The sequence below is a fragment of the Panthera leo genome, chromosome C2, assembly GCF_018350215.1.
Source record: "Panthera leo isolate Ple1 chromosome C2, P.leo_Ple1_pat1.1, whole genome shotgun sequence".
NCBI lineage: Eukaryota > Metazoa > Chordata > Mammalia > Carnivora > Felidae > Panthera > Panthera leo.
In genome coordinates this window covers 61,166,682-61,191,743 of record NC_056687.1, presented here as the reverse complement: position 1 = coordinate 61,191,743, position 25,062 = coordinate 61,166,682, and the positions used below count along the sequence as shown (strand labels likewise).

Below are 25,062 nucleotides of genomic sequence, written 5' to 3'. Positions count from 1 at the left end.
AGGGCATTTTTGTATTGTGTGTTTTGTATTACACAATATCAATTGTCCAATTATTTGAAGACTAAAAATAAACCCTTAAAGGTCAGCACTTTTTTAGTAACATCACTATTTACTCTTCAAAAACGTGAGTGTTCAATTATTGATACTTGTTTTGCAAGTGTTTGGAACTCTTTTGTTTTGCAATCTTTTTCTTCTCCTCTTCCTCAATTAAAAAATGAATTTAGGGGCGCCTGGGTGGCTCAGTCGGTTAAGTGTCCGACTTCGGCTCAGGTCATGATCTCACGGTCCGTGAGTTCGAGCCCCGCATCAGGCTCTGTGCTGACAGCTCAGAGCCTGGAGCCTGCTTCAGATTCTGTGTCTCCCTCTCTCTCTCTGCCCCTCCCCTGTTCATGCTCTGTCTCTCTCTGTCTCAAAAATAAATAAACGTTAAAAAAAAATGAATTTAGACAGACAGGACCACTTTGACTCACCTATCACTGTTACTCTCTCAGAGATCTAGCCCACTTTGCACATTACATTACTATATAGACCCTCTTTAAATTCTTGGAGCATCTCCTCAAATTGTAAAAGCCTCAAAAGCAAAAAATTGTAGTTTTTACAAAAAGTATTCTCTGTCTGTGATGGCCTTCAGATGTGCCTCACAGGCCTCCAATTATTGGTCATGTAACCAGCAAGGGTCCAGCTGCTGTGTTCTGAAATCCATCTCTGTGGTTGCCCTGAGGCCGTGCTTCCCAATGGCTCCTTCCAGCCAGACTGAGTGGGCAGGGATACTAACAGGTCTATTCCTGTATCTGAAAACCAGCTCTGGCTCTAGAACTCTCCAGTGGGCCTTGCTTAGACTGGTCTGTACTCTAGGATGCTTTCATCAAAGTTCCTTCCTTTTGTCCTTCACTCAGAATCAGACTTCCATCCATCTCATGTGATAGATCCCTCACCATTTTATCACACCAGCAATTTCCCTAATTAAATACATTTAAGTAATCCCTTCTTTTATTTTATAAAATGTTTCAATGTTTATTTATTTTTGAGAGAGAGAGAGAAAAAAAGAGAAACAGAACATGAGTGGGGGAGGGGCAGAGAGAGAGGGAGACACAGAACTCCAAGTAGGCTCCAGGCTCTGTGCTGTCAGCACAGAGCCCAATGTGGGGCTTGAACCCAGAAACTGTGAGATCATGACCTGAGCTGAAGTTGGAAGCTTAACTGACTGAGCCACCCAGGTGCCCCTAATTAATCCCTTCTTGTCCTTTGTGTCTTAGAGGAACCAGACATATATATATATATATATATGTAAATAAATTTTATATATTTATTTATATATATTATTTCATATATATTTATATATTTATTATATATTTTACATATTTATTATTTATAATTATATCCATAAATATCTATTTATATTTACAAATTTATATTTATAAATACATATTTATAAATTTGTATTTATAAATATATTATACATTTATATAAATATATATAAATTTATAAATTTATATATTTATATTTATATTTATTTATTTATTTGGAAGTAAATACTATGTAGGTTTGATGTCAAAAATAATGGGTTCTCTAGAAGGAAACCAGGAAAAAGCAGGATACACATTATAAAGCATTGCTCTACTTAAATCTGTAGTTCATAATTCAATACATTCATTCCATTCTAAATAAATCTGCCTTTTGGGAGATGGGGTGGGTACCACATGTGATAATGTCTGTGTGACTTCCCATCCACAGATCAGTCTGTTTTTTATTAGCTTCCGACTGTGTTTAAAATATAAACTTATCACAGTCACAAAGCTCTGCAAGGATCAGGTCCCTGCTTGCTTCTCCAAACATATCTGGAACCATTATCACTCTCTCTGTCCTAACCTCACTGAGCCTTCATTTCCTGGAACACACTAAACCCTTTCCCCAGCCTCAGAGCTTTCCTTCATGCTGATCTTTTCTGCCTGAATTCCTCCTGCCTCCACTCTAATCAACTTCTACATCTTTTAGCTCTTAGCTTACATGTCCCTTTCTCAAAGAGGTTTTCCTTGCCCCTCCCCTCACCAACAAAATCAAAGTTATGAGACCATGTTGCTTTTCTAATAGACACTGTTGTCTTGACCTCTTAGCACTATTCACAATTATAATTATTAATATTTTATTGCACGTTAAAGGTCCCACTGGATTATAATCAGTGAAGCTGTCAGGAACCGTGACTATTTTGTCTCCCTTTGTATATAGTGACTTATACAGTTCCTACTAGTAAGTACCCTATCCATACATGTTGAATGAATAAATGAATGAACAAATTTCTTGAAACATTTTTGGAATAACTAGGGTCACGTAGCCTTATGGAGTATAGTTCTTTTTTGTGCTCACTCCACCTTCTGGTAAAGAAGAAATAAAATCTTAATCACAGTACAGAATCCCTTTTGACCTACATCCCATAAAATGTATACAATCTATATAACTATGACATCCCAGAGATACATGCTTATCTTGTTCATAACCAGATTACATATTTCCACTTTTTCTGGCTTATATCAAAATGGTGGTCATTGTCACCTGATGAAATCCTTAGGCACTATTTTGGAAGAACTTCTCTAGGCTATTATCTGATAGCCATCTCCCACTTGTCATTATTCCAGAGAGTAGTCCTAGCCTTCCAAACTGTTCTTAATTTGATTAGCAGTGATAGATATTCTCTAAGAACAGTAGTTTCTTTTTTTGACATCTTTTTAAAACTTTTTTAATGTTTATTTTTGAGAGAGAGAGAGGGAAACAGAACACAAGTGGGGAAGGGGCAGAGAGAGAGGGAGACACAGAATCCAAAACAGCCTCCAGGCCCTGAGCTCTCAGTGCAGAGCCCAACGTGGGGTTCAAACTCACAAGCTGTGGTATCATGACCTGAGCCAAAGTTGGACACCGAATCGACTGAGCCACCAAGGCACCCCTAACAGTAATTTCTTAAAATCCAGCATTAAAAGTTTATTTTCCTCTACTGAGAACATTTTAATAGTTCTATCAAAATTGGAAAAGCACATGTCCTTTGACCAAGCTGACTGAGGAATACTATACTGTTTTATCAACCAATTATTCCTATTTAAGTTATTAAGTTTACCTTTTGCTAATATCCTAATCCACGCAGGTCTCATATGCATCCTGGAATTGTCTACATAGCAACTCAATTAGCAGTTTTTCCTTCTATGACAAATGTCTATCCCTGCCCTCTCTTACTATCATTTCATTTTTGTTAATGTTGGTAATAAATTAGTGAGAATGGGCTTGCTAGAACAGGATCCCAATCCTGTAATCTCTAAATGAGAAAAGTCTCACTTAGAGAGAAAAAAGAATGGTTTCATCCCAACTAGGACATTCCTAACCTTTCCATAAATCAGCATTATTATTTTACATGATTGAGAGTAGAGATCCTATCTCTGTTATGACTGTCTAACTTGTAGTAAACCAACAGGTAAAACCTTGGACTTTTAGAAGTCCTCACAGAGCCATATGAAATTTTCATTTCCATTAGTGATCTATCTCCTTCCCCAGAGCACAGAATTGTGCAACAGGTTCAAATCCATAACACAGCAGCATTCACAAGCATCTTAATTATTTCATTCTTTCTCAGACCTTTAGGGATGTGTCCCAACGCACATAGACTTTGTGCTCAGGCATGCTATGCTGTAAATAGAAAAAAAAGAGTTAGCCAGAGCAGAGAATTGGGCTAAGGGAATTAACGTGGCAGTAGGGCAGGTCACAAAGAGGAGTATAAATTTGAACCTAGTCCTGGCTTATGCTGATATGTTTAAGGGATTCCTAAGAAGACAGGGTACTATACGAAGAGTCTCTGAATTCTTGGGCAAATATTTTGGTTGCAGTTAGGTTAAGCTAGGTAGAGAGACATCCTGAAAGTAAGGGTCACCCCCAGAAAAGCAGATCAGCAGAAAAAAAGAAAGAGGATCAAAGCACCAGGTAAATGACGTAGAGGTTAAGCCAAGGCTACCGTCCCAGCAGGAAGCTGGATTGCACACCAAAAAGGAAGCAGAAAGCCTGGCACATGGACTAGTTACATATGTTGAACATTACTGGGCAGATTGCCCCTCACTGTAAAAGCAGGTGGCAATGAGCTTTGCCCAGGATACTAAAATTCAGACTAAAGGCCACAGATTATTTCCAGACCCTATTCACTTGTTAATTTGAGCGATTAAAATCTGGTTTCCACTGGTTCAGGTAGTTGCAGCATTGAGCCTATTGGAGAAAGGTCATTAGAGCTTGCATCTGGACAAGACTGAGAAAGCGATATATATCCCTGAGCAAATGAAGGCAAAAGGACTAAAAGATACTTAAATGCCTATAGAACAGCAATGCTCATGTACACTACTTCACAGAAACTAGAATGCCATCTTTCCATGGCAGAGGTGTGTTGAGTGATTAAAAAGAAAATCTCTGTTCATTGTTTATTCCTTTGTCCTTGTGAACACTCCCACCACTTTTAATTAAAAGATTTCTCAGTGACAACTCCCTTATATAAAGTTTTTATGAATGTTTTGTGCCTCTATTCTCCTCCTGAGAACAAGCTTAAAAATGAATGATAAGCAATTCATTTGGTTAATTGATGCATTGCAAGTATCCACTTTATTTCCTTACCAAAGTTACCATAGTAACTCTCTATAGTCACAGCAACTATCTTAGCTCACACTCCAAAACAAATCACCATAGTCTGGTTAGCATAAATAATAATTTTTATTTCCCACAGTCTAGAGACTGGAAAGTTCAAGATCAGGGTGTATGTAGATTTAGCTCTGGTGAGAGCCACTTACTGGTTTGCAGATGGTTGTCTTCTCTTTATATCCTCCTATACTGGACATCAGAAACAGAAAGCAACCTCTTATATTGCTTCTTTTATAAGGGCAGTAATCTCATTCATGAGGATTTGATCTTCAAGATGTAATTACTTTCCAAAGGCCTCACATGCTCATACCATTTATTGAGGGTTAGGATTGCAAAATATAAATTTTGGAGGACACTAACATTTAGTCCACAACAACAACATAATCATCTGTCTGGCTGCTTGTCTTGACATCTCTCTTCTACACTCTAAGGCCACCTCAAGGCCACCAGTATTCCTCTGGCTGGGACAAATCAAGAGGCTCAGGTGTCAGCCAACCTACCTTACTGCTAGTCTTGCCCTAAGTTCTTTGGGAAGGGCCTTGAACTTCAAAATTGAAGGTGATTTTAATGTATAGATAATTAGTAGTATAAGTAGTAATAAAAAGTTAGTAGTAATAACTAAGATCTTGCTGTCTCACTTCCACAACCAACCGCTTACTTCTACCAGAGTTCTAGTAACTGGGTGAATCTTGTTTACTGTGCCTAATTGATTTCATTGATTATATATTTCTTCATTCATTCATTCACTCATTCATTCAAGAACTAGTAACTGAAACCTAGTCTATGCCAAACATCATCCTAGGTACTAGGGATACAAGAGTGAGTAAACAGAATCCTTGTCTTTGGGACTTACATTCCAATTAAAGAGTTATCAGGGAGAGTAGTATAGGTGATGCAGTATGTACATGGAGGAAGGTGAAACAAGATGAAGTAAGAGAGGTTTAGTAAAGGGTCATATCACATAAGTCCACGTAAATCATGGTGGGGAGTTTGGATTTTATTCTCCATGGTATGGGAAGCTACTGAGCATTTCTGAGCATGAATGTAACATGATCTGGTTGACATTTTATTTTATATATATTTTTTAAGTTTATTTATTTATTTTGAGAGAGAGAAAGAGAGAGAGAGTGTGGAGGAGGGACAGAGAGAGAGGGAGGGAGAGAATCCCAAGAAGGTTCCACACTGACAGTGGAGAACCCTACGCAGGGCTTGATCCCACAAACTGTGAGCTCATGACCTGAGCTGAGATCAAGAGTCAGACACAACCAACTGAGCCACCCAGATGCCCCTTGATGACATTTTAAAAGAATCACACTGGCTACTGTGTGGAAAAGCTAGAGTGGAAACAAAAAGAAGGATTAGGAAACTGTTGCTGATGTCCAGGGTGAAGATGGTGATGGTTTAGACTAGAATGCGATGAAAAGTGGTTAAGATGAAAAGTGGTTGATTTCTGGCTGGATTTTAAAGGCAGAACTGATAGAACTTGTTAATGGATTGAATGTGGGAAGGGAAAAATAGAAACGGAGAATGATTCCTAGGTTTTAACCTCAGCAACTGAGGGGAGAGTCATGCTGGAGAGAGATGTTTGAGAGCCACCAGCAGACTTGTATAAATTTTTTAAGGAAATATATATGTAACTATGTTCCAGGGGTAGAATAATTTATTTCCTTGTGATATAAATATAGTATATTTCTTTGCAACACAAGTCCCAACACAGAGCCTATAATATATTCTTTTGATTGCAGGCATCAGAAACTGTTTCTGGAAGCTTAAAGAAAAAGGGGAAATTTATTGAAAGGAGTCTTTTGGTTCTCTCACAGAATGAAAGAGAAAGCTGAAATCTCAACTCAGGAAGGGCAACAAAAAAGCCTTACCTTAGTGATAAGAGTTTGATACCATTAATACAATTCAGTTCCATGACTTTAAGTCCGCCAAGGTCCTAGTAATGCCTTACAAAGCCATGTCTTCCCACATTCAATTCTTTCATCTATTAAACAAAAGGGTTGAAATAAATCTTTGCAATGAAAAGGGTGGTCCTTGTACCAACAGCTTATTTGGAATGTGACTCTCAGGTCACATACTCTAGACTATCAGAATTTTCATTTAAACAAGATTCCCAAGTGGATTCATAGGCACAGTAAAGCTTGAGAAACACAGAACTAAATGGTTCCACAGCTATAAAGCTCTCTGAACTGGTCAGGTGTTTCATTTATCAGCTACATTGTGTGAGGTTTTTTGGATCCTGACCCATATAATTGTTTTTTTTTTTTTTTCTTTTTTTTTCAAAGCATGAGAGAGAACGTGAGTGGGGGAAAAGGGCAGACGCAGAGAGAGAGAGAGAGAGAGAGAGAGAGAGAGAATGAGAATCTGAAGCAGGCTCCACACTCAGCACAGAACCTGACACAGGGCTCAATCCTACAACCCTGGGATCATGACCTGGGCTGAAATCAAGGATGGGATGCTCAACCAAACCACCCAGATACCCCTCCCACCCATATAAATTTTATTTAAAATAGAATTACAAATAGATTTGTGTTAAATGACCACAAAATATTTAAATTGTGTGTTTAGTGTACACCTTAATTATATATACACAGGAAGGTTATAACTTATAGAAACATGATAAACTTGCTGTACATCTCATGACTCTTCTGTGCAGGAAGTTCAGAGTTACTTTTCAGGCAAACTTGTACTTTAGACATATAAATTTGTTCTATCAACATATTTATTGCATATCATTCAATCTTTTAAAACTCATAGATCTGCTATTTTGACTGTGTCCAAATGCTCTGAAGTAGTCTTCTATTTATACTACATAGCTGCTTTTATTGATCAGAATTCTGCATTTGTAGTCTTCTATTATTTATACATTTTTGTCATACTTTTATGACATTATTATTGAAAACTCACACTATCTACCTATTATAAAATAATAGCAATGAAATGAAACCTATTAATATTGATGCTATTTTTTGAAGAAAAAGCATGATAATTTTTATTTGATGGAAGTAAACATTGGCAGCTCATTAAAATTTTGGCTCAGAATTGTGGTCCAGAAAGCCAATGGGTCTTGAATTGGAATATAACCTGCTTATGAACTCACAATCTCTTTAAATAACTTCCATGATCCCTTAAGTAATCATGTACAAAAAATTCTCTGAGAAATATATCTAGTAGATATGATTGAAGGTAAATCTGTCAACTTTTTAAAGTAGATTAGCTATTGTAGATTAGCTTATCAGCACTGTTTGTTGAAATGTGGCCCTTAAACTTAGAATCACCTGGGAAGCTTATTAAACTACAGAATCTATGATTTACTCCAGATCTATCAAATCAGAATCTCTGAAGGTGGGGTCTAAGAATCTGCATTTAAAAATTTGAAAATTATTGTAGTAAACATTAGATTTTCAAGTTTGGTTTTCCATTGACATTAGTGTCAATTTCCAATGACTGAGCCAAGAGTTCACCTTTATTGTTTCATATTACATTTGCTCAGACTCTCCATGCTTCACATTGGAATGACATTTTGACAAGTACATGGCTTAAATTTTTTTATTTTTCCAAAAGCTTTAAATAAATGTTTCTTCTTGACAACTCATTAAGAATTATACTAAGGCATATGTACTAAGGCATAGCATTTCCAGAACACCTAAGAATACTTTCTTGGCCAGGATTGGGGATCACTTTATATAGAGGATCACTGTTCCACAGTGTGGGGGAGGGAGAAGAAAAAGGAAAGAAAAACCACAAAAGAAGAGATCAACTTAATTTAATATTTTAAAGTAGAAAAGCATTTGTCTGTTTAAAAATTTAAGAAAACTCTTGTAAAAATTGCTGCAACTTTATTTTTTTTTTTTTTTTACATTATGCGCTTGTTAAATCCATAGTAAAGCGAAGGTGGAAGTTCTTTCATTATCTTACACCCCATATAAAATAATATGAATGATTCTATCGTGTCTTTATTGTGCTTAGCACATAGAAAGTACACACACACACACTATATACATATAGACTTATATATATATTTGTATATTTTTGTATAATATATATTTTATGTTTTATTATTTTATAATATATATTACATATATCTAATATATATATATATATATATTTATAAATTTGGTGGGTTTTTTTGGTTTATTTATTAAAGAGAGACAGAGACAGAGTGAGTAGGGGAGGGGCAGAGAGAGAGAAAGAGAGAATCCCCATAGAGAGCCAATCACTTAACCGACTGAGCCACCACACACCCTATTTTTTTTTAAATAAATAAATGGCATATACAATATGTACATTTTTACACACTTTTTTGAAACTGATTATTTTCCAGCTATCAATATACCACAGAATTTTTCTGTAGCAATAGAAATCTAATATTCTATTGTATTTGAGTATAATAATTCATTTAACCAAGCTCCTACTAAGGATCATTTACTTTCAATTTTATACTGCTAAAGGCAATTCTGAAATAAACAGTTGTACAATTGTCCAGTTTTTGAGGAGACAAATTCCTAAAGTGGAATTGCTGAATCAAAATTCATATATATTTAAAACTTCAACACATGTTGTTTTCCTAAAATGTTGATTCAATGCCATTATAATTTATAACTGACTATTCTTTTATGATGGATATCTTTGTCAACCTGATAGTCAATAAATATAATCTCATTATTTTAATTGTATGTACCTAATTACTAATGAGAAAATATCCATTTTATAAATGTATTACCCCACTTATTTCTTTTATGAATGGCCTGTTCACTTTTCTAGTGGAATGGAACAGGAAATTTTAAATTCTAGTTAGTAAATATAATACCACATAAATCATAAAAGAAGGAAGATATTTATAACAAACTGAAATCAAATAAAAGTTGAGAAAGCCACATAAAATGAAACACAGAGAGAAAGACAATGAGAGAGAATAAGTCATAGAAGCAGAGGGATACATCAAAATGGGCATAGAAATAGAGGACACAAACCTTTTACACATCTATATACACACAAACATAGATATATGGAGAGGTGCACTGATGAAGGCATAGACAGAGATTAAAAGTAAATGGAGACACCTAAAGAAAATGTAGGCTAGGCATACATGCAGAGGCAAAGAAAATGACAGTCAGATGTATATACACAGTGGTATATAGAGTGAAATCACATAAAAAAAAAAAATACAGCACAAGCACATGTGGAAAAAATCTACACACAAAAGTACAGAACAGAGAGATGCAAGATAAGATATGCAGAAAGTAGACTTAGCAACATGGGGACAGGCAAAGTCAGAAAGGAGGCTTTCATGAATTAAAACCCTCTAATATGGTTTTTAAAGATACACTTACTAAGGCCTTTTAAATTTATGTGGCCTTATCATCCCTGGTAGCCAAAGTTAATATGTCCTGCTTTTTCTCCTGCAGGTCAGATGATCTAAAATCAAGGATTGGATATAATCACAGACTTAGATTTCCCTCTTTATTTTGAAAAAACACAAAGAAGTACTCTACTAATAACACATATACAAAATAAAACAAATTCTTATTTTAGCTGTTCCACCTAAATATATAAATAATTCATTCATTTTCTTTCTTCATTTAGACATAGTCATGAAACATGAAAAATGACTTTTAAAAATGATGTGAATCCTATATAGAGAAACATAGGTCTCAGCTGCTTCTTTTACTAAATCCTAATCCCCACATGATCCTAACAAATCTACCATTTTCTGAATTACTGCTGGGAAGGAGATGAAGAGAAAGAGCTAAAATAACAACTGGGAATCAAGCATCTGAAGAGATTACAGTAAGGTTAATCTAAATTGTTTATAAAGCTCCCTTCTCGGAGAAGGAAGAAAGTTCAAACACCGCTCACTGGTTATTATAGCTACCCTACTATTGAGTTAATCAAATCAACTGCATGGAAAGTCTATCAAGCACTCATCAATCAACTGTTATGAATGACCAAAAACAAACAAACAAAAAGACTTAACTAGAAAACCATCAATTCAGCCTTGCTATACAGACACCGCCAAAGTATTGCAGGGACTCATAAATATTTTGAAATATGTTTAAATAATGTGTCCTGACTGCCAGTAAAATTTTTCCAAGCAAATGTTATTGAAAATGTTTCGGCTATCCACAAATGTTTTTATAAGCATTCCTACCAGGCAAGTACTGAAGCCTCAGAAAAAATTCTGGCCAACAGGAGAATTCATAAGAAAGAAGTGCTGAGTAAAAGGTGACCTAAGGAAATGTAGTCAGGAATATCCGAGCTGTTGGGAGGGTTCAAAAACAAATGCGTGCTTCATGAAAGCTTCAGAAACAAATAGCTCTGGCTAAAAACAAACATTTGGACAGTGAGGACACACCCAACAAAAATGTTTGTTTGCTGATACTAACATTTTATTTGGCACGTATTTGCCAGAGCAGAAGCGGGCAAAAATAAGATAAATGCAAACATCTCACAGAAGGCAAAATCACAGTAAATTTATAAGTGTAAGAAATAGAACATTTGTTTACTGAACATAGAGCAAAAAATAGATATTTATGGCTTATTTAAAGTAATGACAATTTTACCAGCATAAAATCAGAAGCAAAAAAATTCTCTAAATATTAATTCTGTGGTACATTACTGTAGCTTTTACATGCGGGCAATGCTGCATAGTTCTTTTCAATTAGCTCACATAACAGTTCTCCGAGATCAGCTGATGATAAGTATTATTATCCCCATTTTACAGATGAATTATACTAGCTTGATAGGGCTGTTCCTTGTCCCTTATATCACATTTGCCTCCCCCAAAAATATTTATTTTATATACTATTACCAATAGTTATTGAGAAAATAACCTGCATGATAAAGAGAAACTAGGAATTGTAGGAAAATATAAAAGCTTATTTATTGGTGCATTTCTTTATAGTAATTTTTAGAATGCCTGCTGTCCACTCTTTGCTTTCATCCTATGTCATAGTCACCATCATAATAAGTCTTAAAATACATAAAATCCTATTCATTTTTTTCAATTTTCTCCCTTAATTCCTGATCTAACCAGGCCCAAATTCTAAACGTTGTATACAGAGGCTCAGGTTCAGATAGTTTTCTCCGCACTTCACTTTGCACTTCAGTTTTCTGGTCTCCTTTCTGCTTCTCTTTTCCCTCCTCCCCTTAAGTGTAGTCAATTTCATAGGTTCTGGTATTACCTTTTTTCTCCCATGTTGACTCCTTTGCTAACTCCAACCTCTTCCAGGCTTCATGGTGGGTTGGAGAGAGAGAAAGAGTACCTTTATTTCTGGCCCCATTTGTCTCACAGCCTAAACCCTACATTTCCAACTGTATGGAAGAGATCTCCAATTGGTGTTCTCCATTAGTAGATCTAACTCAAAACGTCTAAACGTATTCATCAACTTCCCGCACAATAAGCTGAATCTCCTCCATTTCCAAGGATGGCGATACCATCAACTATAGTCTGAATGTTTGTATCTCCCTAAAATCCATATTGAAACCTGATCCCCCATGTGATGCTATTTGGAGGTAGGGACTTTCAACATGATTAGGGTCAGGAGAACTAAGCCCTCAAGAATGGGATGAATGCCCTTACAAAAGAGACCCCAGAGAGCTCCCTTGTGTCCTTCCTACGTGAAGACACAGTGAGAAGACAGCACAAGGAAAAGGGCTCTCGCCAGACACCAAATCTTCTAACACTTTAGTAGTAGGCTTCCAGCCTACAGAACTGTGAGAAATAAATTTCTGTTGTCTATTAGCAACCAGTCTATGTATTTTGTTACAGCAGCTAGAGCAGACTGAGGCATCACCCTTCTAATCACCTTTTAGAAACCCCTCTAGCTCCCAGTGTCTATACATCCAATTGCTAAATCCTATTGATTTTACTTCCTCAATATCTGTAACACACATTCCTCTTTATTCTCACCAACACTATCTCAGTTCAACCACCAATCATCAACTGAATATCGGCTTCCCTACCAGTATTACTTCCTCTTCTGTTTTCCATCTCTTATTTTGCTTGCTGCTATAAAATTAATCCTCCTAAGCAATGCCCCACATCCCTGTAGTAAACTGAAGCTCCTTGGACCTCTATTCCTTCAGGGTTTTGGTAGCCACGAGGAGTTAGAACTCAGCTTCTAGGACTTACCATGTTTTCTTTTACTCCTCAAAATATGGATTTTGCAATCCAGCCAGAGGTATGTTCTCATGGGGTGGTCTTCAAAGTGCATTCCATACTTTTCAAATTCTGTGTTTATGCTCAAGGTCTTCATTTGAATATTGGAGTGTTTCAAACTCTCTTATTCACTTATCCAACTTCTTGCATTCTTTCTGATATAAACTAGTCATTATATATTTGGGGTATTATTGCATAACATTGTATAATAACTTTATTCTTTTAAAATTAGGTCATAAATAATTCCCCATGTTATTAAAGCTTTTCAAATATATCATTTTCAATGACTTAAGTAATTTCTCACTTGCCATTAAACATTTTCCTATTTATATTGTTAAAATTGGTTTTGCTATTATAACCAATATTGTAGTGAAAATATTTTATTATATAAATATTTATTCACATCACAGATTAATTCCTCAGGTTAATTTCCTAGAATTATTTTGAGTTAAAAGGTATGAATGTTTTTAAAATCTCTTTATACATGTAGATGGTGAAAATGTTTTCTGTAAAAAGAGTTTTGATTTAAAAAAAATTTTTTTTAACATTTATTCATTTTTTGAGAGACAGAAAGAGAGCACAAGCAGGGGAGGGGCAGAGAGAGGGGGAGACATAGAATCCGAAGCAGGCTCCAGGCTCTACCTGTCAGCACAGAGCCCGAGCAGAGCTTGAACTCATGAAACACGAGATCATGACCTGAGCCGAAGTTGGACGTTTAACCGACTGAGCCACCCAGGCGTCCCCAAAAGAGTTCTGATTTAAACTTTTCATCAGAACTCACATTTTGGGGCGCCTGGGTGGCTCAGTTGGTTGGGCATCCAAATTCAGCTCAGGTCATGATCTCACGGTTCCTGAGTTCCAGCCCCGCGTCGGGCTCTGTGGTGACAGCTCAGAGCCTGGAGACTACTTCGGATTCTGTGTCTCCCTCTCTCTGTGCCCCTCCCCCACTCACACTCTGTGTCTCCTTCTCTCTCAAAAATAAAGATTAAAAAAATTTTTTTTAATTAAAAAAAAAAAGAACTCACATTTCATTTGTGAAATGACTGTTTTCTCCAAATCCTTGCCCACACTGGAAATTATCACTGCTTTTAAATTGCCCTATTCCAGAAATTAAAATTGGGACTGTATTATTTTGAAATTTGCATTTCCTTGGTTATTGATTATAATAGGAATTATCATTGCTGAGTTTTAATGTTTTTATATATTTCTCAAGTGTTTGTAAATCTTGTTTTATAAAATTCTTGTTAATATTCTTTGTCCATTTTTCATGAGAGTATTTATCTTATTCTGATTTTATTACAAATATTATTCTCTTTCTCTGAACTGTGCACCATGTACCTGAATTTTTTTATATACAAAATAAAAATAAATTTTAACGTAGGCAAATTAATTATTTGATTTTTTTCATTGCTATTATTTTTTGAAAGTTTTTCTTCCACTACAATACAGACTAAATTTCCTAAATAACATTCTTATTTGTCCATTTCTCTTTAACCACACTCAAATCTCCACCATCTTTCTATTCTTGCCTTTATATTTAAATCTTTATAATCTCATCGATTACAGTAGTTTCCTATCTCCCAGCATACTTTTCTAGCTCCATTCTAATTTATTTTTCTGAGGGAAATCATACCAATCATTTTATGGATGTTAATCTTACTGGGTCTTTCTCCAGTTTAAAAATCCCCAGTGACTTTCCATTGTTCTCAGGGTAAAAACTAAGACCCTTCATGAGAATATATGCACTATGGTACTTGCCTAACTCTAACTGCCTATCTCACATTCTCCCCATTGGTTTCTATCTCCAGCTGGCTTAATATCTTTCCTTCATTCACATGGAGTGTTTACTTTGTCCACTATGGTCTTTTTAACTCTTTTCCCTCCTGTACCTAACTAACTAAAATCCTTGAGGGCTTCACTGAAATACCATTTCCTCCAGTAAATCTTCCCCAACTCACTCAGTACATTGTGTTGTAATTGTTGTAAACAATAGCTACATTCTCCAATAGACTGTAAGCTCCACGAGGACAGGGATAATGTCTGACCTCCTCCACACTATTCTTAGTGCCTACCAAAGTGATGAGTAGTATGTATTAAAAGAAAAAAATGAGAGTGTATTATTTTACCAGTGCTACACTATTTTAAAGACTTCACTATAGCTTTATAATATATTTTACTATCTGGTTGGATATATCATCAAATTTACTTTATTTTTAAAAAGTAGTTTGAGTACCCTTGTCCATTTATTTTAACAGATAAGACATTTTTCCCAGTTCAAGAAGGAATATTATTGGTATATTTAGAATTACTTTGAAATAATAAATACATGTGGGCAGAAAAAACTTGATGTTTGGCCCTCTGATCCAGGAGCACAACATACTTATTTAAATCTTATTCAAATCTTTTATCTCCTTATTTAGAAAAATTGTTCATATAGATCTTGAATTTTTTAAAATTTTGAGATATTTTATGGTTTGTTATTAAGAAGGAGATCTTTCTTGTATTATAATAAACAATTTTATTTGAGTGAAGTTTTACATTTAAATAATTTATTGTGAAAGTAATAAAGAGAGTTCTTCTTTACTCCACACCCAGTTTCCTCTGCTATTAACATCTTACATTAGTATGGTACATTTGTCACAATTAATGAACTGATACTGGTTCATTATCATTAACTAAAGCCCATGTTTTATTCAGGTTTCCTTCGCTTTTACGTAATGTCTTTTTTCTGTTTCAGGATACCACATTATTATCAGCAGTCATATCTCCTACAACTCTTCTTGGTTGTGATGGTTTCTCAAACTTTCCTTGGGTTTCATGACCTTGACAGTTTTGAGGATTCTGGTAAGGTACTTTGTAGAATGTCTCTCAGTTGGTATTTATCTGATATTTTTCTCATGATTAGACTAGGGTAATGTGTTTTGGAGAAGGAATCCACAGAGCTAAAGTGGCATTCTCATCATGTCATATCAAAGGCACATATTGCCAATACGATTTATCACTGTTGATGTTAACCTTGGTCACCTGGCTTGAGGTCATGTTAGTCAGGTTCTTCTGCTGTCAAGTTACCATTTTTGGTCTTCTTCTCCACAATCTACTCTTTGGAATAATCTCCCTTTATATTTTTAACTGAATATTTTTATATAAGTGAAGGTTATTGATTTTAGCATTTATAGACTTTTAAAATATATTATAAAGATTAAACAGTTATCAAAACATTTAGCAATTATAAAATATCAATGAGAATGACCAAGAAAATATAATTTTTTAATCCCATTTTACAAAACCATACTTTATTTTGCTGTGGTAAGCAGTATTTCTATAATTTCTGGAAATACTAAAATTGTGATTCCAATATTTTATGATTTTATAAAATAAGAATAAAAATTCATGGCAAATGCCAGGTTATAAGTCCCATGGAAATCCATTTTGAATAAAATTTGATTCATTTAGAAGCATTGATCCTGTATATGACAAAAAGCAATCTATCCAGCTCCATGCCTAACGTGCTTATTGTGGTAGATTATATGACTCTTCACCAAATATTTCAGTTCCTCTCTGTATCAGTTAACTATTGCCACATAAGAAATTATCCCAACAACTTAGTGGCTTAAAACAATAAGCATTTAATATCTCAGTTTCTGCAGATCAGGAATGTGGAAGCTTAACTGGGTCTTCTGCTTCAGGGTCTCACACTGGGCTGCAATCAAGTTGTCAGAGCTGAAGTCATCTCAAGATTCAACTGAAGGCGAATCTGCTTTCAAGCTCATCAGTGATTGTTGGCAGGGTCCAGTTCCTTGTTGGCTATTGCACTTAGTAGGAGGCTCTCAGTTTTGTGTTGGCTGTGGCCGGAGGTCACTCTTAGTTCCTAGTCACATGAGCTTCTCCAACATGGCATCTTGCTTTGTCAATGTGAACAACCCAAGCAGGCAAGAGAAAGAATGAGAAAGTGCCAGCAAGAAAGAGAGTACTAGCAAGATGGAAGTAACAGTCTTGTTACATAACTTGATTATGGAAATCATATCCCAAAAGTTCTGCTGAATTCCATTTATTAGGAGCCAGTAACTAAGTCCAGGCCACACTCCACGGGAAGGGATGACACAGGGTGTGAGTTCCAGAAGACAAGACCATTAGGAACCATTTCAGAAGTTGCCTGCCAAATCATCTCTGTGATGTTCTGCTACATGAGGATTATGCAGCCCTATCTTGTTGAACTATGTGACTTGCTTTGGTTCATGTAATCTAGGCAGAAATAAGACACTTTATAATGTTTCAAGCATTTAAAACCTTATGTTATGAAAACTACCTCAGAGAGGCTGGAACTTCTAGAATGGTGGAGTGAGTAGCTTGGCAAATCCTTTTCCCCAAAAGCAACAACATTGCTGGACATTAAAAATATATATTCCCAACTATGAAAATTAACCAAAGGCATACAATTAACAAAGAAACATCTGTTCAAGAAAAACTACCAAACCTTGGGTAAGAACAGTGGGGTTTATGGCATTTTAGCCAAGGGAGGCTCCACCACCACCCTCAGGGCAAGCAGGCCACGAACACTATCATCTTCACTGCCAGAGTGGACTGACTTGATTTGGAACAGAATGGAAAATCTCCATGCCCAGGGCACTGTCAAAAACTTGATGACAATTGGGAGGGACAATATTGCAGGTAGTCTTAAATTGTGATTAAGATTAGGGCAAGCAACAGACTGCCAGACTTGTCAGAAATATAATGGGGAGATTTAAGGATGATACAACTTTCTTCATACTAAACCACAGATTAACTCAAAATGAATCACAGACCTAAATATAAGAACTAGATCTATAAAACTTCTAGAGGAAAATATAATAGAAAATCTTCATGACCTTAGGTTAGGCACAGAGTTCTTAGATGTGACACCAAAAGCATACTTTATAGAAGAAAAAAAAGTTCATAAATTGGATTTTGTAAACCTTAACTTTTTTTGTGTGCTTCAAAAGACACTAAGACAATGAAAAAACAAGCTACGGACTGGGAAAATCTTCCCATCATATATTTGATAAAGATATTATTCATAATATATGAATAACCCTTAAAATTCAATAATAAGACAACTGAAAAAAAAACTGGTGAAAGATTTGAATAAATATCTCACCAAAGATATGGTTAATACACACATGAAAAGATGCTTAATCACATTAGTCATTTGAACTAGAAAATGTAAATTAGAACTGCAGTGAAATACCTTTCCATATCCATTGGGATGGCTATAATAAAAAAGACAGTAACAACTGTTGGTGAAGAGATGGAGAAAGTGGAACCCTCATGTGTTGCTGGTGGGAATGTAAAATGGGTAGTCACTTTGTAAAAGTTGGGCAGTTTCTTGAAAAGTTACACATGAATTTATGTTACAACCCAGCAAATCTACTTCTAGGTATCTACCCAAGACAAAAACACATGTCCACACAAATCTTGTGCTATGGATGTACACAGCAGCTTTATGTGCAATAACTGAACACCTGAAGCAACACAAATGTCCATCAACTGGTGAATAGATTAAAAATGTGATACATCCATACAACAAAAAATTATTCCTTTATAAAAAAGGAAACAAACTACCAATACACCCTACAGCACAGGTGAACCTTAAAAACATGGTAAGTGAAAGAAGTCAGACACGGAAAATATATATTGTATTCCCTCGTTAATAAAGAATGTCCCTAAAAGGCAAATTTTCAGACAGAAAGCAGATTAATTGTTGCCTACATCTGGGGGTAAGAATGTGGGTTCACTGCAAATGGGGACAGGAGATTTCTTGGGAGTGCTAAAAATGAAATGTTTTAAAACTGGATTGCCATGATCAGTTGCACAACTCTGTTAATTTATTAAAAATCATTAAGTTGCTTACTTAGAATGGGTATGGAAATTATACCTCAATAAAGCTCTTTTTAAAAAGTAAAAAAAAAGTCTGTGTGTGTGATTTAAGTCTCTCTTCTGTGTATCAAGACGACCATTTATGTTCCAGACAAATGCTATTTCAACAGCCTGGGTTGCAAAATGAAGACATACGTGGAACAGAGCTATAGGCAAACCATGATGGATGTGAACAGAAAACAACTTTTGTCATTGTAAGCCACCAAGATTTAGGCATAATAGAGCCTATCCCAATTGGCACATTTAGTTTTCTAAGAAATAAAATGTATTATGACATATTTATGTTAGATTCTTCCATGAAAATTTTTCATTTAAGGAGTAAAATTGTTACAAAATGTGTTTTTTGTAGTTTCATAACATAATTTTATGATTCTTTAAATTAAAAATACATAACTTTCTGCAACGGTTAGTGTTTCATGCAACTCTAAATCATAGGACAAAATTATTTATACATATTTGCAAAGAACCTTACTTAGGGATGGGAATATCCTAATAAACAAAGTTGACCCCGCCCCTACCTTCACAAAGCTTATAGTCTAAAAAACTGTATTGTCTGTATGCTTTGTATAACCTATTAGGAATGGATTCTAATTTTATTTTCATATTAATATTAATTCATTTTTTAAAATAAAGAAACTAGATGATTATCCTTTCAGTCTAAACTTCTGTGACTATCACTTTTGACTGACTAGGTAATTTTTACATTAATTTGTAGTCATTTTTTATTTCCACCAGCAGGTGGAACCCTTTAGATTTATTTTATCTCTTACTTTAAACAGCAATATCTGTCTTGGGGCTTTCATTTTTAAGAATTACTGTTTTCTTACACTTAATATTTATTTCTAGAAGAGAAGTAAATTATAGGAGGCAAGAATGGTCATTCCACATTCCAAAAAAGTCTACACGAATAGAATCCACATCAGCATATTCAATTAAAGTTCTAAGTTCAGGGCCACTTTGTCATAGAATACTTGGGGTAAATGCTTAGGATAGATTCTGTACTTCAAATGGAGAAAAAATATGTACAAGCTAAAATTGAAGAGGCTTCCTTTTTCTAGACCAGCAGTTGGCAAACTTTTTGTAAAGGATAAGAAAGTAAATATTTTAGTCTTTGTGGGGCTTAAGGTATCAAAACTACTCCAGTCTGCTGTTGCAGCTCAGCGCAGGCAGCCATAAACAAGGAGCAAAGCTGTGTTCCAATAACACTCTTACATAATAGGTGGGCAGATTTAGTCTCTAAGCTATAGTTTGCCCACCCTTGCCTCAGGCCAGTGGCTCTCACACTTGTGCACGCATCAGAATCACCTAAGGGGCTTGTTAAAGCACAGATTTCTAGGCCTCATCTCCAGTTTCTGATGAGGCAGGTCTCTGGAAGGGCTCAAGGAACTGTATTTCTAGCAAGTTTCCCAGTGATGCTGATGCTGCTGGTCGCAGAAATACGCTTTACTCAGGAGCCCCTACTCTGGGCAATATTTTATAATTTCTGCTGCCTTGTTTTTGGAACATTTTAAAAATAGACTCTTTCTTAACATGAACACTATAAGATTTCCTAAAGACATCATTTGTTAGGGGAAAAAAAGGTTGCGTGGGTGGGAAGTAAGACTGTATTGTGACTTCTGGCTCAGTCCTCACCATCAATTATAGTGCTGAGGTATTTTGTACTTGAGAATGATGCTATACAAAATACATCCTGGGGCGCCTGGGTGGCTCAGTCGGTTAAGCCTCTGACTCTTGATCTTGGCTCACAGGCAAAACTACACCACAGTGTGGTACTCCAAAGAATGGTCTAGGGACAGAGCTCTCCAGTGTCATGGCAGCCTCTTCTCCCAGCACATAGCACAGGTGAAGTCAAGCCATGGTTGCTGGGTTGAAGCAAATTAGCAGAGGGAAAGGGTGGTTTAGCTTCCACAAGAAGCCGCAAATGTACTTCCATGGCTATAGCAGCCCTCACCCAAGAAAATTTCTCCCTGAAGATTGAACAGAGAATGGTCAAACTTTATAAATTTCTGCTTGCTTGGCTTTGAAATTTGTTTTTGACAAGCTTATGGAGAAACCATGAAAGAATCTCGTTGCCAGGAAAAAATGAAAACACAGAAATGTTCTGTGCTGATAGATAACTGAAGGTCAGGTGAGAAAGAAGCTGTCCCTGAAGATTCCAGGACTGATAGAAGACAAACTATGTTTGATTCTTCCTCTACTCCCATCCCATGGACTTTGGACTCAACACTGGGAAACCAGGGGTATAATTCCAAAGTGATTAAGTTTCCACCACTCAGCAGAATGCAGTTTGAAAGTTGAAATTAAGTTCAGGTGAGAAATAAGAGATGAAAGTTATATTTCTTGCAAGCTGGCTGTGTGGACTGAGACTCAAACCCAAACTCCTATGGTTTGATACTTTACTACCAGGTATTCCACCAATCACTGTGGCTCTAGCCTCCATGGAAAGGATATTCAGAATATTGTGGAAACAATATTGTGTTCAACTGAGTTGATGGCTAAAGGAAGCCCCGATAATTGATCCACAAGGTCATATCCCTGACAGCCTGACCAAATTTATAGAGAATAACAGCAGCAGAACTGAATTTTTGTATTTATATTTTTTGCTTGAACTTTATGATGCAAAACATAGAACTGTTCTGAGTTATTTTAACATTAAACACATTCGTCCTTGGAATTGGAAAATGCTAATGCTTTCCTATGTCCATATGCTGAATAAAATTGAGAGTAAACAGAGCTAGCATATTTTGGGAATTGCTACTATCGTCATCAAACCAATTAAAAATTCACTTCAAGGTGGTTATTATAGTAGTATTTGTTGTTATTTATACGTCTGAAGAAGAGACACTTCTGTGGTGGTATACTTTACTACATATATTAACAATAGAAAGAGAACCAAGAAAACTTATCCATTTCATAAATGCCAGAATTGTTTCTTAAAGTCTAAACTTTTCAAATCAACATCTTAAAGATGAAATCCTTTCTGCACCATTGTAAGCTTAACATTTTAAAATAAAATTATGTGTATGGTCATAAAAGCATAACAGATTAAGAATGATAATGTTTGATTGTCTGACTCATGTCTGCATGAGTCTTCATTTATTTGACCAGATTGCCATAGCCTACTCATAAATTAAAAAGCTTTTAAGGAATTAATAGTACAGTTTGTCCTAGACTATAACACAGTTTACAGTTTCTAACATATTTACCAGTTTAAAGAAAAAAAAGTTCTGTGGTAACAACCTTACTTCTATTATGCCAAATATTATCGAAAAAGATTTTATAGAAAAGACTTTGCTAGGAATTTCCTCAGCCAGCTAGCATTTTTCCATAGTTAATAATTATTTTTACATAAGAATTTTGTCTCTTCAACAACAGAGTAAATACATAGAAGACAGAGAAAATGTTGTACATTGCTCTTTATAGCTCTAAGCATCACATACTTCTGTAGGGTTCAGCCATACTTTGTGCCTGAAAAAATTTCATTCTATATGTCGGGAAACTTAACATGTACTCTTCTCTTTCTCTTGAAGGCACACCAACCACTGAGTACCAAAAAGTGTTATTAAACAAAGTGTTATTTAAATAAAAGCAATTAAAGGTATTAAATAGCGTGTGAGGGGAAAATCACAGTAGTGGCTATCATGCTTACAAATGCCTCAAACGTACTAATTGTGGTCATTCTTGCCATGTGCCATATAAAGTGGTAGATAGGAAAAGTCTCTGTGTAGTCTCAACCTTCAGTTATGTTGAAATTCCCAGCCAGCCTCAGAAAGCCAAGATCTTTCACCAGAGGAAATCCCATTCTTGAGTCCTGGATTTTTGCCCAAGTCACACCTGAACTCCATTTATACTTCCTGATCTCATCAAATATCTGTGTTGTCCTGCATTTTCTACAGCTCTCCATGAGCATTGCTTAACATTATGGAAAGGTATGAGAAAGTCTTGGCTACCAATATATTTGCCATTCCAGTAGATGCCTGGCACTCCTTCCCTTGTGGTTCTACTGCCTGGTTTTATAACCACTACATTAGATTTATTGGCCATACTTTTTAAAGCCTAGAGTACCAAGGATTGAGGTCCCTATATATTGTATGTACTCACACAAGAAGACACATTCTTCCTTATTGGAGATTTTTGTTGTTGTTGTTGTTGTTGTTGTTGTTGTTGTTGTTGTTTAATCAGTCTTTTGAGTTGTTTGCAATATCTTTGTCTTGGGCTTTAAGGGAACCACCTCTGGAGGAAAATCTGGGACACCTGGAGCCATTCCCACAACTGCACTCTGGTTAAAGCTTCCACATCCTCAGACATATTTTGAAGAAATAAGGGAAGTCTGTGGCACTTTGACTGCCTGCCATTCTCATAACCATTCTGGTTAAAGCTACCATATCCACAGACTTATGTTGAAGAAATCTGCCTGTGTCAGTTAGCTCTTGCTGTATGACAAAGAACCTCTAAATCTCAGCAACATTTAGCTCATGTATCAGTGGGTGGGTTGACCAGAGGTTGACTGATCGGGAATGGACCAAGGGAAGTGAGCCAGTTAGGGAACTTACGCTCTGCATGTCCCTCTTTCTTTTCCTGGGTCCAGCAGTCTGGCTCACATCTGCTCTTTCTGTGGCAATGACAGAAGCACACAAAGATAAGAAAAATGCAGGTCCCTCTTGACTCAGGTTTAGTGCTGGCATACTACCATTTCTGCCTCATCCCATTGGCCAAAATAAGCCATGTGGCCACACCCAAAATCAAAGAATGAGAAAATACATTGTACCTCTTTAGCAGGAAGAATGTGAAGTCTTATGGCAAATAGCACAGATACAGGGAAGGGTAAAGAACTAGGGTCATTAATGCAATTTATCACACTGCCACAAGGTTTTCTTTACCCACAAATTACCTTGCTACAAGGCCCAGGATTACACTACCTTTGCATCGCTGAGTTATGAATTAGCATTGAATCTAACAGCAGCTATATAGCCCTCATATATATGTACTTTACTAATGGTAACTATTATCATTGGGGTCTAAACGCACATTAGATCTGACCAATGTTTCAAAATTCTGAAAGGAATAAGTCTAGTTCTCTAACAATTACTAGTTGTGTGAACTTGAGGAAGTTTTTAAACCTTTCTGTGTCTCATTTTTGCCATCTGTAAAATAACAATGAAAAAAAAGTATCTACTTTATGGGATTATTGTGAGAATTCAAAGAGATAAACATTATGTGCTTAAGTCAGGGGTCAGCCACTTTTTCCGAAAAGGGCCAGATGGTAAATATTTCAGCTTTGTAGACCATAGGGTCTCCGTTGCAACTTCTCAGCTTGGTTGTTGGGGGGCAAAAGCAACCATAGGCAATATGTAAACAAATGGGAGTGGCTGTGTTCCAATAAAAACTTATTTACTAAAATAGGTAGCAGGCTCGATTTGAACTGGGCCAATCTATAATAGTTTGTAGAGTACTGACTTAGAAGGTGCATGACACATAATAAGTACTAAATAATTTTTGGCAATTTTTATAATTACTCTTATGTCACAGCAGGTATGAGGAAGTAGACTCTAAACTGATGAACAGAAGATTCCTATGGGACTTTAATGTTTGGTTTAGTTGCTTTCCTCCATAAAGGAAGATGATGGTTCTCTCTAGCAACTTACAAAGACCAATGAAGAAAATGGAAATCTATACAGGTAACAGTTCCTTTACCTCCTATTAGAAGTCTTGCTGCTGTTGAAGAACTGCCCAGGAAAGGTACATAATCTTGCCCAGTTTCCAATATATACCAGAGGCCCCTGAAAGATCTCTTGAAAGGACAAGTATACTGTATTCTTTTTTTTTTTCCTTTAACATTTTATTTATTTTTGAGACAGAGAGAGACAGAGCGTGAACGGGGGAGGGGCAGAAAGAGAGGGAGACACAGAATCGGAAGCAGGCTCCAGGCTCTGAGCCATCAGCCCAGAGCCCGACGCGGGGCTCAAACTCACGGACCCCGAGATCGTGACCTGAGCCGAAGTCAGCGCTCAACCGACTGAGCCACCCAGGCGCCCCATGTATACTGTATTCTTTATGGTGCCTAGGGGATCCTACAATTCTGACAAATGTGGAGGAGCAACCAAAACTAGTTTAGACTCCCTCACAAACTTTCTTCAGTGTTAAATTCTAGAGAATTTCAGCTAAGGATATCAGCAGCTCAGGTTTTGAAGGAAGGAAAGTCAAAAAAAAGCCCCATATGGGAAGAGAGGCTTGATACTTTCCTTGGTATGAAAGGGACACTAAAATGAACAATTGTTGTGGCGTCTACACAGCACTCCTTTTCTGAGTATTGCCTCCATCAAACC

At 36.1% G+C, this 25,062-nt stretch overlaps 1 long non-coding RNA gene across 3 annotated transcripts in view; it reads right to left on the bottom strand.

Annotated features, from left to right (window-relative positions):
• LOC122229571 overlaps positions 1 to 25,062 on the bottom strand; it is an 81,903-nt gene that overhangs the window by 40,653 nt on the left and 16,188 nt on the right. Inside the window, exons 3-4 of one of the 3 annotated variants that reach the window (XR_006207056.1) lie at positions 23,290 to 23,348; positions 6,534 to 6,646 (exon numbers count right to left, since the gene is read on the bottom strand). The exons of 1 other annotated variant lie outside the window; for it this stretch is intronic. This is a non-coding gene — a long non-coding RNA (uncharacterized LOC122229571). The remainder of the gene's footprint in view (positions 1 to 6,533; positions 6,647 to 23,289; positions 23,349 to 25,062) is intronic. One more of the 3 variants, XR_006207058.1, reaches the window with a different exon arrangement.